Source organism: Protopterus annectens, chromosome 1.part0 (assembly GCF_019279795.1).
Source record: "Protopterus annectens isolate FY-2018-M chromosome 1.part0, PAN1.0, whole genome shotgun sequence".
Lineage (NCBI taxonomy): Eukaryota > Metazoa > Chordata > Ceratodontiformes > Protopteridae > Protopterus > Protopterus annectens.
Genome location: NC_056725.1, coordinates 1,454,388,967 through 1,454,405,063, shown reverse-complemented (window position 1 = coordinate 1,454,405,063; position 16,097 = coordinate 1,454,388,967).

Here is a 16,097-nt window from a genome sequence, read left to right as displayed (position 1 = left end):
ATATCCTTTTCTTGAGCATATAATAACTTAGTTATGATACAAACAATATCATAATCCTCTGTGTCATTCTCAAATTCCTAATAAGTTCCTTAACTTTACTGTGAATGGTGATTTAGTACAGAGTTTTGGAAACTGTTTGGTTATGAATCTGTAATTGTTTTCTGTTGTGTTAATTGTATATAGTAGGTTGTTTCTTACAATGAGTGTGTTAATGTGCTCCAGGTATAAGTATTTATTTTTCACTAGAATCTGTTTGGACATGGTTTATACGCAAAGTGCAAGCCCCATCTAAGAGGTCTGCAGGACATGAAGATAGAAATGTTTTGGTAGTCTGTCAGATTAGTTCATGTCTTCATGTGTCTCTGTTGACTTTGACATAAATGTCTGAATCTTTTCTAGTTGTGTCAAATGTTTTCTATTTAGGCTGCAGAATGCAGTTTTATATTTGATTATAAGCATAAACAGTGAGGCATTGTGTATATAAGAGTACAATGACATCATGGTAGTTAATTAATTATATATACCTTTTTAATATGAGGTATACTACAGAATGAGCCTGTCTGACTGGATGCAATACATTGATTTAAGCTTAGTATATTGTACACAATGATTGCTAGAACTTGCATTCTATCATTTTTATTTAGCTTCTCTCCATTAATTTTGTAATAAAGTTATATACCTTCTTTCCAAAGTTTGACAGCAATATACTTAGTGACATTAATAATATGACTGCTGCTTTTGCACAGAGTATTGACTTCATTCAGGCTGTCCTGAAGTGCTGTTTCACACTTAACAGAAGTAATTGTATTCCCCAGATTGCAGTTGTACTTATATTTTTAGAACTATGGTTCTCTACCTGTAATTACATTAGAATAAAAGAGCTCAAATATAACTGGTTCCATGAATGGATGGACTCCACTGGACATATTAGTATGCAAAGAGAGATATAATTTTGTATTCTTCACTTTTCTTTCAATCAGATATCAAATTGGACATTATTATCTATAATTCCCGTATGGGAATGTTATTCAAATGTCTTTGTAAGGTCATGGCATGCGGCTCGGTATCTAGCTCCATTTGTAACTTCTGCAAAATATCCAACAAGATTATGGAGGAGAGATCTTCCACTAGCTGAGTCACATTATAGTTAAAACTCTGGTGGACATTTAACAGTGTCTTTTAGTATAGGTTAATTTATTACTCACTCTGTAAGACTGCAGAAATGACCAGTAGGCCTGGTAAATCTTTAAATGTTATAGCTTGAAATAGTAGCTACCTTTTGTTGAGAAATAGTATGGCCTGAACTCAAACTTCCAGAATAGGCCTTGTTGTAATGAATTTATAAGCAGGAATAAGTAAGAGTAAGTATGGCACAGTGACATAGCAATTAGTGTTGTTGCCTTGCAGTAAGAGGGTTTCTGGTTTGATTCTCGGCTGGGGTGCCTTCTGTGCAGAATCTGCATATCTTCCCTGTGCTCATGTGTTTTTTTTCTGGGATTTCATCCCACATTCCAAAGGCATTTGGCATTCTGAATTGGCTGTAGGTGTAAGTGTGTATATGTGTGACATGGAAGAATGACTGTGGCAAGCTGCCAGGTAGTGTGAATATTGGCTCTAGATGATTGTCACTGTTAAAATGACATTCTGACCCCATGTCTAAAAATGAGGAAAAGAGGTTGTGGATGGATAGAATAAGTAAGGGCTTTGGTGGATTACTTCTTATAAGGAAATGCTGTTCAGTCTCACAGAAGTAGTTATTTTATTATTTTTTTACTGCTGTGACTATAGCTTCCTCCATAGTGTTAATTGGGAGGAGTGGTCATCCTAAATGGGCAAGGGTGTAGATGTCACACTTTTATGTTTTCCAGAGTTTGGCATAGAATTTCTCCACCATGCTATGTACAGCATATGTTACCACACAATGTATCATCAGTCTACAATATTTTCTATTTTCCATTCATTTTGTTGACACATTTAGGGAATGCTTCATTGCTGCTCTTGGTTTTAGATGCTACTCTAGTATCATTGTCTGACATAACCAATTTGATTAGTTTGTTAAGATCCCAGTGTACTTTTTTATGTGAGGTTTACTTAATAAGGATTGTTCTTAGTAGTATAATAGTGTTTTCTATTATATAATGTATTAATTGTGTAGTTCTAGCATAGTGATTTATTCTTTAGACTACCGCTATATTTACTTCTTGTTATGCAATATATTAGGCATTAATGAGATATTTATTTATTTATTTATGTATGTATTTATTTATTTGCTTTTGTTTTCTGAGAAAGTCCATCTGGGAACTGAAATGGCCTTTTTCAGAGAAAAGCTCCAAAACAAGGATAGAAATACATTTTTGACAATTCAAAAGAAAAACAGTTAATAAACATTATTTGCAAAGAATTTCAAAAAAATTGGTCTGCAAACGTTATTCACAGAGCATGTCATATTAAAGAAAATGCACATTTTCAAGATAGTGTGAGTAAAATCAAGAATACTATATTAATACAATTGTATAGTAACCCTAATGGACAGAGTTAGGATTGCCTCCTTCATACTGTAAGTATGGTACAATTGCATAGTTTCTTAGTTGTTAGGTGATGTTTTAGGGCTAATTTGAATTGTTGCTGGTTATTTAAAAGCCTGATGTGGTTTGAAAGTTTGATCCATGCCTTGTAGATGGTGACAGAGAATAGTGAATCGCCATAATAATTATTTGATTTATTAGCAACAAGTTCTGAGGATCTAAGGGTTTCATTTGGTACATACCATTCGATAAGAGTTATCAGCGAGGATGTTTTAAATGTATGGTGAAGTATTTTGAGTGCTGTGAGTAGCTGGGAAAGGAAGATGTGTTGAGGAAGTTCAATTCAGTTGAGGGTGTTGAGTGCCATGCAGTGATGGCAGCGGTTTGGGAGGCTGCAGGTAAACTTGCCAGTTTTGTTGTAGGTGCTTTCTGATTTGTGTTTGGTGGAACAGTTAAGATTTGTGAAAAAAGTTGAGTCATACAGGAAGGTAGGAAAGACAAGGGAGATGGCTTATGTTTTTTTACTGTGATCAGTTAGGCTGTTTGCTCTGTAAAGAGAGCCTTGTTTGTCTTTTTGACTGTATTGTTAATGTGCAGATAACATTTAAACTTGTTAGCAATGGTAACTCCTAGTAACTTCGTGTTAGTGATGTTTTTAATTTTTGTGTTGTTTGAGGAGATAATATTAAGGTCAGTGTGGTTTTGATTTATGTTTTTTGGAAGGAATAGGATTAGTTTGATTTTGATGTGGTTTAAGAGCAATTGAGATTTATTTAGCCAGTTTTCTATAGAAATGAAAGCTTTCTGTGTGACGGTTTCTAAGGTAGAAAGATTTGGGGCTGAGCAAATTAAAACTGAGACATCAGCATATTGTATTATGGCAGTGAGTTTTGATTCCTTGTGCATGTCATTAATGAAGATATTGAAAAGTTTTGGCCCAAATATATAGCCTTGGGGGGACTCCTGTAGTGATTGGAATGAAGTTGGAGTAGGAATCATTCCATTTTACAGAGTGGGTGCAATAGTTTAGGTAGTTGTTGAACAAGCTAGTTGAAGGAGTTGTGAGGCCTATAAGATTTAATCTTTGGAGGAATAGTTAATGTGAGATTGTATCAAAGGCTTTTGACAAGTCCAGGAAAAGGGTGGAGACAACATTATCTGAGTTTTTACTTTGATTAATAGAATCTAGGAAATGTAACTGGGCAGTTTTTGTGTTGTGATGGGGTTGAAACTCATGTTGGGTAGGAGAAAGTAACTGGTTATCAAGTAGAACATCTAGGAGTTGCTGATATATGCATTTTTCAAGTACTTTGGAGAGGGGAGGGGAAGAATGGTTGCGATAGTCCCAGTCCATATTAGCAAGAAAATCTATTTTGAGCATAATCATCTTTAGCATAATTTAGAAATTAGGAGGTATTTCATTCTTATGTTAAATATAATGGTGTAGTAGTCAGACGTAATTGCGTGGGAAGAACGATTAGATGCAATGTTTGCTACTATATTATCAGGTATGTTAGCTCCTCTCAGTGTATCACGGAAGAGTTGTAAGTTATGCTGAATAATAAAATGAAGCAGTATTTGAGCAGGTTTAGTAAAGTCATTTCAGTTATTTTTGTAGAGCTTTTGCATTAGTATGGCTGTTTTCACCATCTGCATTTGGATGATTGTGACAGCCTTTAAAATGTTGTCACCTTCTATTTTTAATTGTAGAAGACTCTTAAATTGGTGGTTAAGATTAACACATAATTGTTTAAGTATACAGCTGTCAATTAATGGCAGGCAGTTTGCCCTGAGAATAGTCCTGTGCTGCTGAAACAAGAGGGAAGCTGTTAAAACACTTGACTTGTATCTTAGTAAATGTGTTTAACCAGAATTTATTGTTAAAGAAAACTGTCTATATTTATATATACATTTTTGTACTTTGTTTCTATGACAGGTTAATACAAAAATTCTTAGACAAAAATTAGTAGCAGGAAAAGTAATTGTCATTTCAGATTTAGAAACTGGCAGGTAGAAACATAGTTCCTGGCTAATTTGTAGTTTAGACCCACAAGTGGCTAGCTGTTAGTATTTTCTCTTACTTATTAATATGCATAAACTGTTAATTATCTTAGCCAATTTGTGAGAGTTGCTGAAAATCCAAGTGTCTGTGTGAGTTCTCTGATTTGTTAACCATGCCTGTAGAGACCCTATTGTGCAGGACCTCCTGTATCTATATAAGTTCAATATCTCCACTAGCGCTAAAACCACAGACCTGAACCTTCTTCATCAGGTAAATAATACATGATGGAGGAACAAATTTACAAGACAGCACAATACCTCCTCAAATCTGGAATAAACTTCACCTGCATGTTAAGTAATGCGGCTTGCTGTCTTCCTTTAAACGCAACCTAGGTGACTGAATGGGATTTCACAAATTTACTCTGGGATTGACTAGTATGGTCCTCCTTCGGAAAAGAGCTGCAGCTTGAGAGAGGATCTTGGCAAGACATAAATGGTCATAAGTTTCAGAATCCTTGAATATCTATGAATGTATGGCTCTATGATTCTGTGAGTTGTAGCTGTTGTACAGTTTTGGTTTAATCTATTCATGAACAATATTAGTATATCATGTTGTATGACAGCTGTGGTTTTCGCATTATCATTTTTATCAGGTGGTTGGAGCCTCTCAGCTGCTTGGTCCATTCTGTATTTCCATTTGGACAGTCTGGAAATATGTTTTGGCTGCTATACTCAGGGTGATGAAAATACACTACCTAAAACAACTGTCCAATTGGGCAACAGAAAATTGCAAAATATGCTGTGTGGGAATATAAATTAACTGCAGAGTATTCTTGAGACTTTCATGTCATAACAGATTCACAATAAGACTGAATTAATATGGGTTCATCCATAAGGAAAGAAAGATATGTTAACCTAGCTGTGCTTTCAGTTTTGAGTTTGTGAGAGTGATATAATATTGAGACTGTGGATGGCCATTCAAGTCATTACAACTAGACTGTCCGGCAGTTCCACTGAAATCTGAGAAGTTCTGAAATGAGACCACAGTAGCAGTGCCTTGTTTTTCCCTTATGTATTCTTCTTATTTTTCCTGAATCATCAGTGGACCTTACTTTGTAAATGTCTGCAGTGCAAAAGGTAGCACACTCACCTTTGGTGCTAAAGACTGTGGGTTCTATCCCCACATCAGATAAATTGCTGACACTGCTGTGCGGCATAAAGGAGAGGGGATGCTACACTCCTGAGTGTGTTGCCCTTCAGATGTGATACTAAACTGAGGTCTATCTGCCTGAATTGATGGTATCTTAGGTGGATGTAAAAGATCCCATGCATCTATTGAAAAGATTAGGGGACCCTAGCCAAATTTCCCCAGAAGAGAAGCTACTAGCCAAGAGGGACTAACCTGGTCACCGCAGGATAAATAAGTGTTTGAAAATGCCACTGCCTTTTTCAAGACTGTGATTCGAAATAGCCGATAATGTACTGATGCCTACAGCAGTCTATATGATGAATGAATCCCCTTCCATCATTAGCCTGCCAAGCTGTCTTCTTATAAGCCCATCATTTTTTTACTTTCTGTGTATTAGTAATCTGCCTTATGATTTCATAATTGCAGTAATAATGAGTTTATGGACCATTTCCTTTGAAAATGTTGACACTTGCATGTCTCTGTTCACTGTGATTTTTTTTTTGTATTAAGATTTCTAATAGGAAGCATGGGACAGCGAATCATGGGTAAGATTTCTAATAGGAAGCATGGGACAGCAAATCATGGGTAAGATTTCTAATAGGAAGCATGGGACAGCAAATCATGGGGAAGATTTCTAATAGGAAGCATGGGACAGCGAATCATGGGTAAGATTTCTAATAGGAAGCATGGGACAGTGAATCATGGGTAAGATTTCTAATAGGAAGCATGGGACAGTGAATCATGGGTAAGATTTCTAATAGGAAGCATGGGACAGTGAATCATGGGTAAGATTTCTAATAGGAAGCATGGGACAGTGAATCATGGGGCTCAGCTTGAGGGTATGGATTATCAATAACTTTTCACAGACTTTCCAGTTCTATTTTGATTAATTATCTGTAGTTGAAACTTTAAGGAATTCAATTACAAAAACAACTTACATGTTGTCACGTGGATAGGCACGTGTGTCTTACATACACAAAAGTGTTCTGTTTTGGAGGACGGCATGTGGCCATTTGTAGCAGTAATGGACACATGCTTTTAGGGTCTGCCAAAACAGCTACTTTAGTACAGGCTAACCTCTCAGTTTGTTAGATGCTCATAGTGAATGGAAATTACCCAGGAACTTTCACAAAATACAGCATCTGGTAAAAGTGCATATTATCACATACAATGCTCTTGTAGGTACTGATTTTGTTTGTTTGTTTTCAGAAATGAGAATTAAGTGCAGACTATCGGATACTGTTATTTTTAGCATGCTAAATAGTCCCACCATGTCTTTTGCCTGGCCTTACTTCAGAAATTTTATGAATCATTGCAAAGTCAAGATGCAAAAGTAACTGCATACATTTAACACAATAAACAATGCCTAGAGCTGACAATTCACTGATACATTTTCATGAAAATAAAAGAAAAAAAACAGAATGTTTTGTAGATGGCAAATATTTCTGTATCTACCAATTTGCAATCTAATATTATAGGACACAGGCACTTTATTTTGGTTTCTTATCTCACTGCAACATACTTTTCACAAATCATATACAACAGCTAGAGACAGTTTATGCAAATACAAGGTAGTACATAGATTTAAAACATTCCACAGCATTCTTGTAATAAGTATGTCAGAGTAAGGTAATGAGTTAGTCAATAGGAGTTTCTCTGAGGCATGGAGCTGGAAAAAGGGAGACAAAAACTAAAACTGGAACTGTAGGCAAAGGATATCATGATGGGATTGTAGGAAGAGGTTGGCATAGGGAGTTTGCCCAGTGATGGAAATGAAGCTGGATCAGACAGCAATAAAAGATAATTAAGAAGATTAAGAAAGGCAGTTCTGGGCTGGAGTCACTGCAGGATATCTTGAGGCATTACTACTGGAATGAGGTGGTAAAGGAGTTTACTATGGTTATTAGGGTCATATCACTAAGATGCACATTGTGGTGAAGTATCTATCAAGAGAATGTTTGTGTTTAAGCAGTGCACTACCAGAAGGTATTTTATTCTCGACTTGTTATTCGTTAAATCATTGCTTCAGTAGCCCTAACTATGTGTGCTGTATCCTGCCAAAGATCACATTTCTGGCCTATCTATCAAGCTTTGGGCTCTTTCTCATGCACTTTACATCCTCTCTTAGCATTATAGTACAGGTTTGTATAAGAAAGACATATAGGCACAAATAAACTCAGAACTTTCTTGCCATATAGTACACTTAAGCAGAGTCCTCATCAGTTCAGTGTTGTGAGTTTCCCAATTGACTTCAGCTATAAAATTGGGCAGATAAGTATTCCCATTGGAGAATCTTCCTTTTTTCCTGAAGAAAAGTTTATTCATATTTGCTGACAGCTGTAAGGATTGGTAAATGTTTGTGTGGTAGATAGAGTCCCTACAAGGATGCCAGTTTCTCTTAGGGTATCAACATGATACTAGGTCCAGTCACATTTGCCTTTTGTTTACTCCCCAAACCTAAATAAAGGAGTAATAAAAAATGCTTTTTACTTCTAGAGAAAAAGCAACTTAAATAGTTGATACCTGAGACCACAACAACTGAATCTCTTTCAGAAACTCTCCCCAAGAGGAAAAAGGAAAAAGTGTTGAAGGAGACAGCCAAGAAATACTGGACTTTATCCTTTGTTCTGCAGTCTAGGTTTGGCATCTCTGCTGAGGTGCTTCCACAGCCCTAAGATTGCCAGTCCATTTTTCATGGCCCCACTATCGCATCCCCTCAGGAAGCTGCTGTGGCCTGGTATTTAAACGTCTCTGTTCAAACCATATGTCAGGCTTCAGCACAGAAGGAGGAAACTAGGATCATAACCTCTGAGAGTGATGGAGGTTTTCACCAGGTATTGATGTTGAATAATGTCACTGGATCTTTGGTGGAGGTCAGGCCTTTGGATGCTCTTCCTATGACCATAAGTCTAGAGATTTCTAAAAAGAGGACTCAAATGACAAAACATTTGCCAAATCCTTCTACCCCATCAACCCAGAAAACTTCTAAAGAGGACTGGTATAATTTTGCCCTAGGCCAGTTTAAGGTAATCCAGTCTTTTTAGCCTTCACTTTCAGTTTCTACAACAGTTATAAGAACGAGACTCTCTCTTACTCAGATGAATAGTGCTCTTTCTAAATTAGATATTGAGGCCTTGGACTATGATTGTCATTTATCCATCCCTACTCTTTGGCAGTCTGAATTAGAAGATACCATCTCCTCAGAATTCCTCCATGAATTTCTTTTTGTGATACAATTTAAAAAAAATGAAGGAATGTTTTAAATGGAAGGGTAAGGAAATGTCAGAATCTCTGAGGAGATATTATGAAGGACTGGGTATGGATTCACCTAAATCAGCAGTAATTCCCTTGTATTTAGGAGGTGTGGATGATGCTTGTGCCTCTGCTTCTCTTTCCTCTGATTGCCAACCCCTTATCCCCAAAGAAACCTAAAAGATTTTACAGAGTGCTTAACATGCATGCTTTCCATTACAAAAGCCCTGCTGGAGATCCTGCTATTATTTCTGTTGATGGGTACAGAAGTTTTAAGGCCGTTTTTGCTTCTAACTGTGTCCCAAATGACAAAGACATTTGTTTGATAGAGCTGGAAAGAAGGTCTATACTGGGATTAGTTGTTAAGTTACCCTCTTAACACCCAAATCCCCCAACAGGAATTCTCCCTGATAAACTCTTGGTGCACTAAAATGGGCTTAAACTAAATGCTAAAAAGTATAGTATTGTCACCTTTGTCAGACAGCTTCAAGTATCATCATAGTATATAGACAACACACCATTCAAAAATGAAAATGTCAGTTACTTAAGAACCTGGTTTAATAGCTTCCTCTCTTTTGACCATTGTGTGACAATGGATGTCAGAAAATAATTTTATTTACCATAACTAATTACAAAATGAAACACTTCAAGGTCTAAAGAGGGAATTACTACCATATAATGAGATCTATCAGACCAATTATTTAGTATAATGTCTGCCATCAGTATATATCTTACTAAACATATCAAACAATTAGAAAGATTGCAAATATTCCTAGCAAAAAAGATTACAGGAATAAAGTCCTTGAGTTATCATGAGATGCTAGAAGCTCTATCAATGTATTCAGTGTCTTATAGAATTTTTTGGGGGGCTGGGACCAACCTCAGTCTCTTGTACTGCTCTATAAAAGACCTGGTTGTCTTGGAACACCTATATTTCTACAATTCCAAGGGCTTCATCAGTACTAGAAATAAGGACTTAATCTTCACCAACAGATATTTAAAACATTGCTCAACCCCTTACAAACCTCTAGAATAACTCGCCTTGCATGTTAAGCAGTGTGACTCACTATCTTCCTTTCAACATAACGTAGATGACTGGATGGGAATTCATAGATTAAATCCTGAATTATCTGGTGTTGTCCTCCTGGAGAAAGGGAGGCATTTCCTCTAGAGAGAGTACTGGTGAGGCCTAAATGGTCACAAGAATAAATGATCTTGGAATATCTATGAAATCTATAAAATCCACTGCAATCGATGGAATCCTCTTCTCTGATTTTAGAGCTAGTAATTCCCAGGCTGATATGTCAAAGTATCTTTTATCTGTTTTTGCAAGCATGCAGCAGACTTTAGCTTCAGTTTCAAAATATAATACTAAGTCTTCCCTATTGAAAATGTTAACTGTGTCACTAAGCATACCATTAGGTGTTATTGTGCTGCAGCAGATGCTGCATCCAGGGTTGCTGCAGCTGGCAGTGTAAAACACAGAAATGCACACAAAAGATTACATAATTGTCTTGATGATGTTGAAGCACAGTTGTTTAATGCCCCACTTGACAGAGACCTTTTCTTTAGCAATTCTTCAGCAGAAGTTAATAAAGAAACTGGAAGAAAAGGGTAAGGTGATGCAAGGAGTCAACTGATTATTTCTGTCTTTTATTTCTAGATAGCAAAGAAATGATCTATTTTCTTCTGGTCCTGTTTTTTTTTTTTTTTTTTTTGAATGTCCTTATAAGACTCCCATTAAAAATAGCTAGAGAATGCAGTACAAAATGACAGGGAGATTCAAAAATGAAGGAAGACAGAGCTGAAGGATGGTCATTTCAAAAGAAAGCCCAGTAACTACCCTACATTACCTCCCCTTCCTCACTTCAACCATCCTTCCTGAATTATAGGCAATCTTTCCTCTTGCCTTCATTTTTGGCAGACAGATAGCTTCAGATGGCTGGGTTCTAAAAATAATCAAGAATGGTTATAGACTTTATTGGACATCCCTTCAAACTGAGTCAGTGATCATTCATCCATTATAAAATCAAATCCATCTTTTTCCTTACTTTCTGCTAGATTTGCTGTCCCATAGTGTAATAGAAACTATGTCACCATTCCAAATGGGCAAAGATTTTTATTCTGGAATGTATCTGTTTCCCTGAAAGGAAGGTACTTGGAAACCAGTTTTGGACCTTTCAAAGTTAAATACATTTCTTTTACTTCCAAAATTCGACTTGCTCACTTTACAAACTATTTTTCAGTTTTTGTTTCTCAAGGCATTTCTAGTAAACTTGGATTTAAAGATGCATACTTGCACATTCTAATCCACAGCATGCACAGGTCTTTCCTATGTTGCTTTGCCTGTGGACTGCACTTTCAGTTTAGTCTTTCCACTGCTCTAAGAGTTTTCTCAAAGTGCTTGATCCCAGTCATAGCATGTTGCAGACTTCAGGGCATCCATATTTTTTCTATACTTGGATAATTGCCTCATCTCACCTCTTTCAGTCCAAGACACATTTGCTATTTTTCAGTTTACAGTAAATGTTTTCATCAGTCTGGAGTTCAACTTAACTCTATAAAAAGTCTTGTTTAAATCCCCCTCATAAATTTGTGTTTCTAGGGAGCCTACTAGACAAGCCCACATCCATCATCTTACAGATAAAGTGTCATCTTGTTGAGCTCACTTTCTGAATCTGGTCCATCAGACCATGTCCACTGCAAGAGAATTTCTCAAAGCACTGGGTTTCCTGGCCTCTTCCTTCACAAGGGCTGCATTAGCCAGATTACTCATGAAGCAAATCCAGTGGTGTCTCAAATCAGGCTGGATACATCATCTTCAGTCCTTGTCTTACCATATTCCAGTGCTCAGTTTTATAAAGAAGGAGCTCCTATGGTGGACCCATCAGTTCTTGCTAAATCCAGCCTTGTCATTTTCTCATCCTCTTCTTGCTCACTGAGTCACTACAGAAGCTTCAGACTTCGAATGAGAAACAATGTCACAAGATGGTAAGGTTCAGGGCACGCAGGACCCTCATGTCCAGAGCAACTGTATATAAATCTCAAGCAGATGATGGGTCATATTAAAGCTATTAAAGCCATAAGTCATCTGTGGATCCTTGGACCCATGTTAGTGATAAAGACAATATCACAGTGATGTGGTATATAAATAATCAAAGGGGAACAAAGTCATACCCCTTCTGCAGACTAGCCACGGTTCCCTGGGAACTGGCAATATGGAAGATCCTCTTTCTGAAAGTCACATAACTTCTGTTACAGCAAAATACAATAGCAGACATTTTGAGCAGATCCAGAATATATGTGTTTAAGTGGATTCTATACCAAATGGTCTCCTAGGACATTTTCCATCTGTGCAGAACTCCAGAAGTAGATCTGTTTACCTCCTTTTTCAACAGATAACTTAACCAGGACTCTATCCAGAGGCCTTATGAAAAGGCCTCAAACCTGAATGCATTTTGTTTTCCATGAATGTGAATGTGAATGTATCCTCCTTTTCTCTGACATCTAACGTTATTCTAAAGAGTACGCCAGACATGTTAAACATGCTTCTGGTAACACCATTTTGGTTCAGACAACATTGGTTCTCCCTATGCATCTGGCCAAGATCAGTTACCAAATGCCTTCTCACAGAGCGAATCTTCACACATAGGACAAAGGATTTTTAAGTCACCCCAGCATGCAAAATTTCTACTTAACAGAATTAAGAATTTTGATTGTGAAAAGATGCAGCTTTTAGAGACATTTCTTTATTTCAAGGTAAAAAATGTTGAAAAAGGTTTTTCAAATTATACCACTTGGAAAAAAGGTACCACTTTGGAATCTTAATTTTGTTTTGGAGACATTAACTCTCCCTCAGATTCAAGAATCCTCCGTGTAAGACTAAATAAGTCTTACTCAGAGGCTGCAGTTGAACGGTATGATGTCAGCGTGCCATGAATATTCATGAGGGCATGCTGACTCAACAGCAAGTCTAACATGGACCATGCAGGAAAGCAGGGGGCGTGTCCGACTGCCAAGAAGTCTAAAGGTCCATGCCCCTGCAAGTGTCCGAAATGCCAAATGTCAACACACAAGAGTGAGTCTGCTCAAATGTCCATGTACACAACACCACACTCCCTGACATTGTAAACCCCCAGCACAGTTATAAAAAGTAAAACATTTAATTTTTTTTTTCTAATTCCCGATATAGCTGCCTGTATTTGCGCGTGTGTGCGCGGGTGTGCCCATTGCATAGCTGCAGTTAGCAATCCTGACATGGAAGAGCATAAGAAGAAATGTTTATGCAAATTAAGCCAAATAGCAATAGCGTAATGGTAGAGCGTTCGCACAAAGAGGAGGTATTCACGGTTCGAGTCCCACCACTCCCCTTCCTATTTATGTTCTAAAGTAGTATATGAAATAATTCATGACATATATGATTAAACTTTTACTAAAAACCATTATAATGGCCTATGTATCAGTGAACAAAATATATATTTATAAAGGATCCTGACATATAATTGCCCGCAGTTAAGCAGCGCTTTACCCAGCGCAATATAGTTGCCCGCAGTTAAGCAGCGCTTTACCCAGCACAATATAGTTGCCCGCAGTTAAGCAGCGCTTTACCCAGAGCAATTGGTTTGCACGGAGATGCGTCCATGCCAACCAGCGCACCGTAGGGCAATGTGGAGCAACGTTGAGCAAAGTTGCTTAAACACAGCCACACCCCCTAGCCTGTCTGGACAGTAGTAAAATAAAATGAATGACAAGGTTCGAACCCAGGACTCTGTGCACCATAATCAAAGTACTGAACCACTAAGCTATGACAGCTTAAGACAAACAGCCACTGTTAACATACATATACTTATAAATGGAAGAATAACCATTACTAAGCAGGTCTGCAGTCAGCTGAGAATTTTCAAAAACGGCCAATCACAAAAAAAGTGTGGGAAATGCGGCATATTTAAGCCCCATAGGTGGGAATACTCGCCATAACTGATTGTAGCTCCCATCTGCAGTTAGAATGGCTGGTGCTGGAGAGGGTACACACTTCCGAGTGCAACGTTGGGGCATCGAGGAGTCAAAATACATGGTTTGACTCCTTGTCCACCATCATGAGTCAAGACTCCTGCAGGGCCAGTTCCAAGGGACGGAGTACAAGGCAGAGGCTTGGAACCGGTTAGCTCATGACCTCACCAGTGTCACAGGCATTCCTCGGACTGGTGAGCAGGTCCGTCACCACCATGCAGACCTGAAGAGATGGAAGCAGGACCTACTGAACCAATGGATACAGGAGGCCCGTGGGATGCAAGATGCCCCACAACTGAGTAGGTAACCATGGAATGCAGTATGTAAGAAATGATAATTGATTCTGTATAATGGATAGGTATGTCTCAATATCCCTTCATTTACTTCACAGCTGCCGGTGTTTGTGCTGTGAATCAGCAAGCCTATGCAGATAGGCTGCTAAGGCTGCACCACCAGGCAGGTTAGTGATTATTCTGCATGTATTGTTATATAAAATAGGTGAGAGAACCTGAAAGAAAGTGTTGTAGTCCAATAATACAGCCATAAAATGTCCTGAATAAGTCCTCTGCATGTACTGTTATATAAAATAAGTCAGAGAGCCAGAAAAAGAGTGTAGTAACCCAGTAAGAAAGGTAAAATATGTCCAGAATAATATCTATGCAGGTACTGTCATATAAAATAAGTGAGTGAGCCTGAAAAATAGTGTTCTAACCTATTAATAAAGGTATAATATGTCTTGAATATGTCTTCCATATGCACTGTAATATTAAATAAAGGAGAGAGCCTGTGTAAAAGTGTGTAATGTAATTAATAAAGGTATAAAACCTGGAGTGTGTCTGTGTCACTTACTTTGAAATGTTGCTGTACCCTTGCATTATACAAATAGTACTGTTTTAATAAGTGCTGGCAACCCACAGTTGGGCAGTCCCATCTAAAGTGGGTGATGGAAGTGCTAGTAGCTGTGAAGCATATATACAGTCCTCAACAGTCAGTTACTGGCTGGCATGCATAAGTAAATCTGGCACATGAGTAGCTTGTTAATTTGTTCCCCAGAAATGTGAGTGTGCTACAAGAAATGCAGGGTTCTGTACAAATTGAACTGAAAATGTCATGTGAACACATCCAGATATGTAGATAAAGAAATATAAATAAAATCAAGAAATATATAGCAGTAATATCTGCATCTTGGACAGTTAGTATGTCAGATATAGGTCAGGTATGTAATGAATTAGCCAAATCCATTACACAACCTAATGCATGTTGGCAAGTGTAATAATACATGTATGTAGGGGATATACACCTGCAGTCACTAGGAATGCAGTGTAGACTAAAAGTACTTATAAGATGTTAATTGAGGTTTCTTTCTACACCCTACTGTATGTGCATAAACCATGCAAGTCCACACCTCAATGGGTATGTGTAATCTCAAACATTTGTTGGGACATATGTCCTATTGTTCTATAAATATCTGCATTCACTTTGATGCATGTGCCCTGTTCAAACACCACAATCATGGTGGCCTGTTGCTACCAATCATCCCTGCATGCTGTTGGAATGTCCACTGTCATTCAATATATGCATGTGTTATGCTTGCTGTTCAACTGTTGGAACCTTGGTGTGTTGGGTTAATGGGAATATTACTGCATGCTGTTACAACTAATTTAGAATGCTGTTGTTTATGTTGTAATTAAACACTCCTAATCACAGAACGTATGGGAAGGCCAGTCCCAGCAGGCCCACCTGTCCCTCCTTAGCTGGCGAGTGCACCTGGCACCAGCAGGTCCGGTACCCAGCCCGGGCTCCCCTCCTCCACTGGTCCTGTGCCACCTTCGGGTGGAAGCATTTCAGGGGATGGGGCTCATCCCCCCCTGTGCAAGCATGGGTTGAGAAGGGCCACCTGTCACCCTTCGAAGAGTCCGGGTTGTGGTGCGTAGGGAGATCCAGCGTTCAGTCGCTGATCCCCTATGCCAGCTCAAGGCGAGAGTGGCACGTCTCACGGGTGAGCCTGGCTGTCCTTCGCAGCCCCCAGCACAGCCACCCTCGGGGCTGTGAAGGTGCAGTGGTGACTGCCCATGGGTGGGGATCTCAGTTCCACTGTTACCATCTGTGGGCTCATGGGC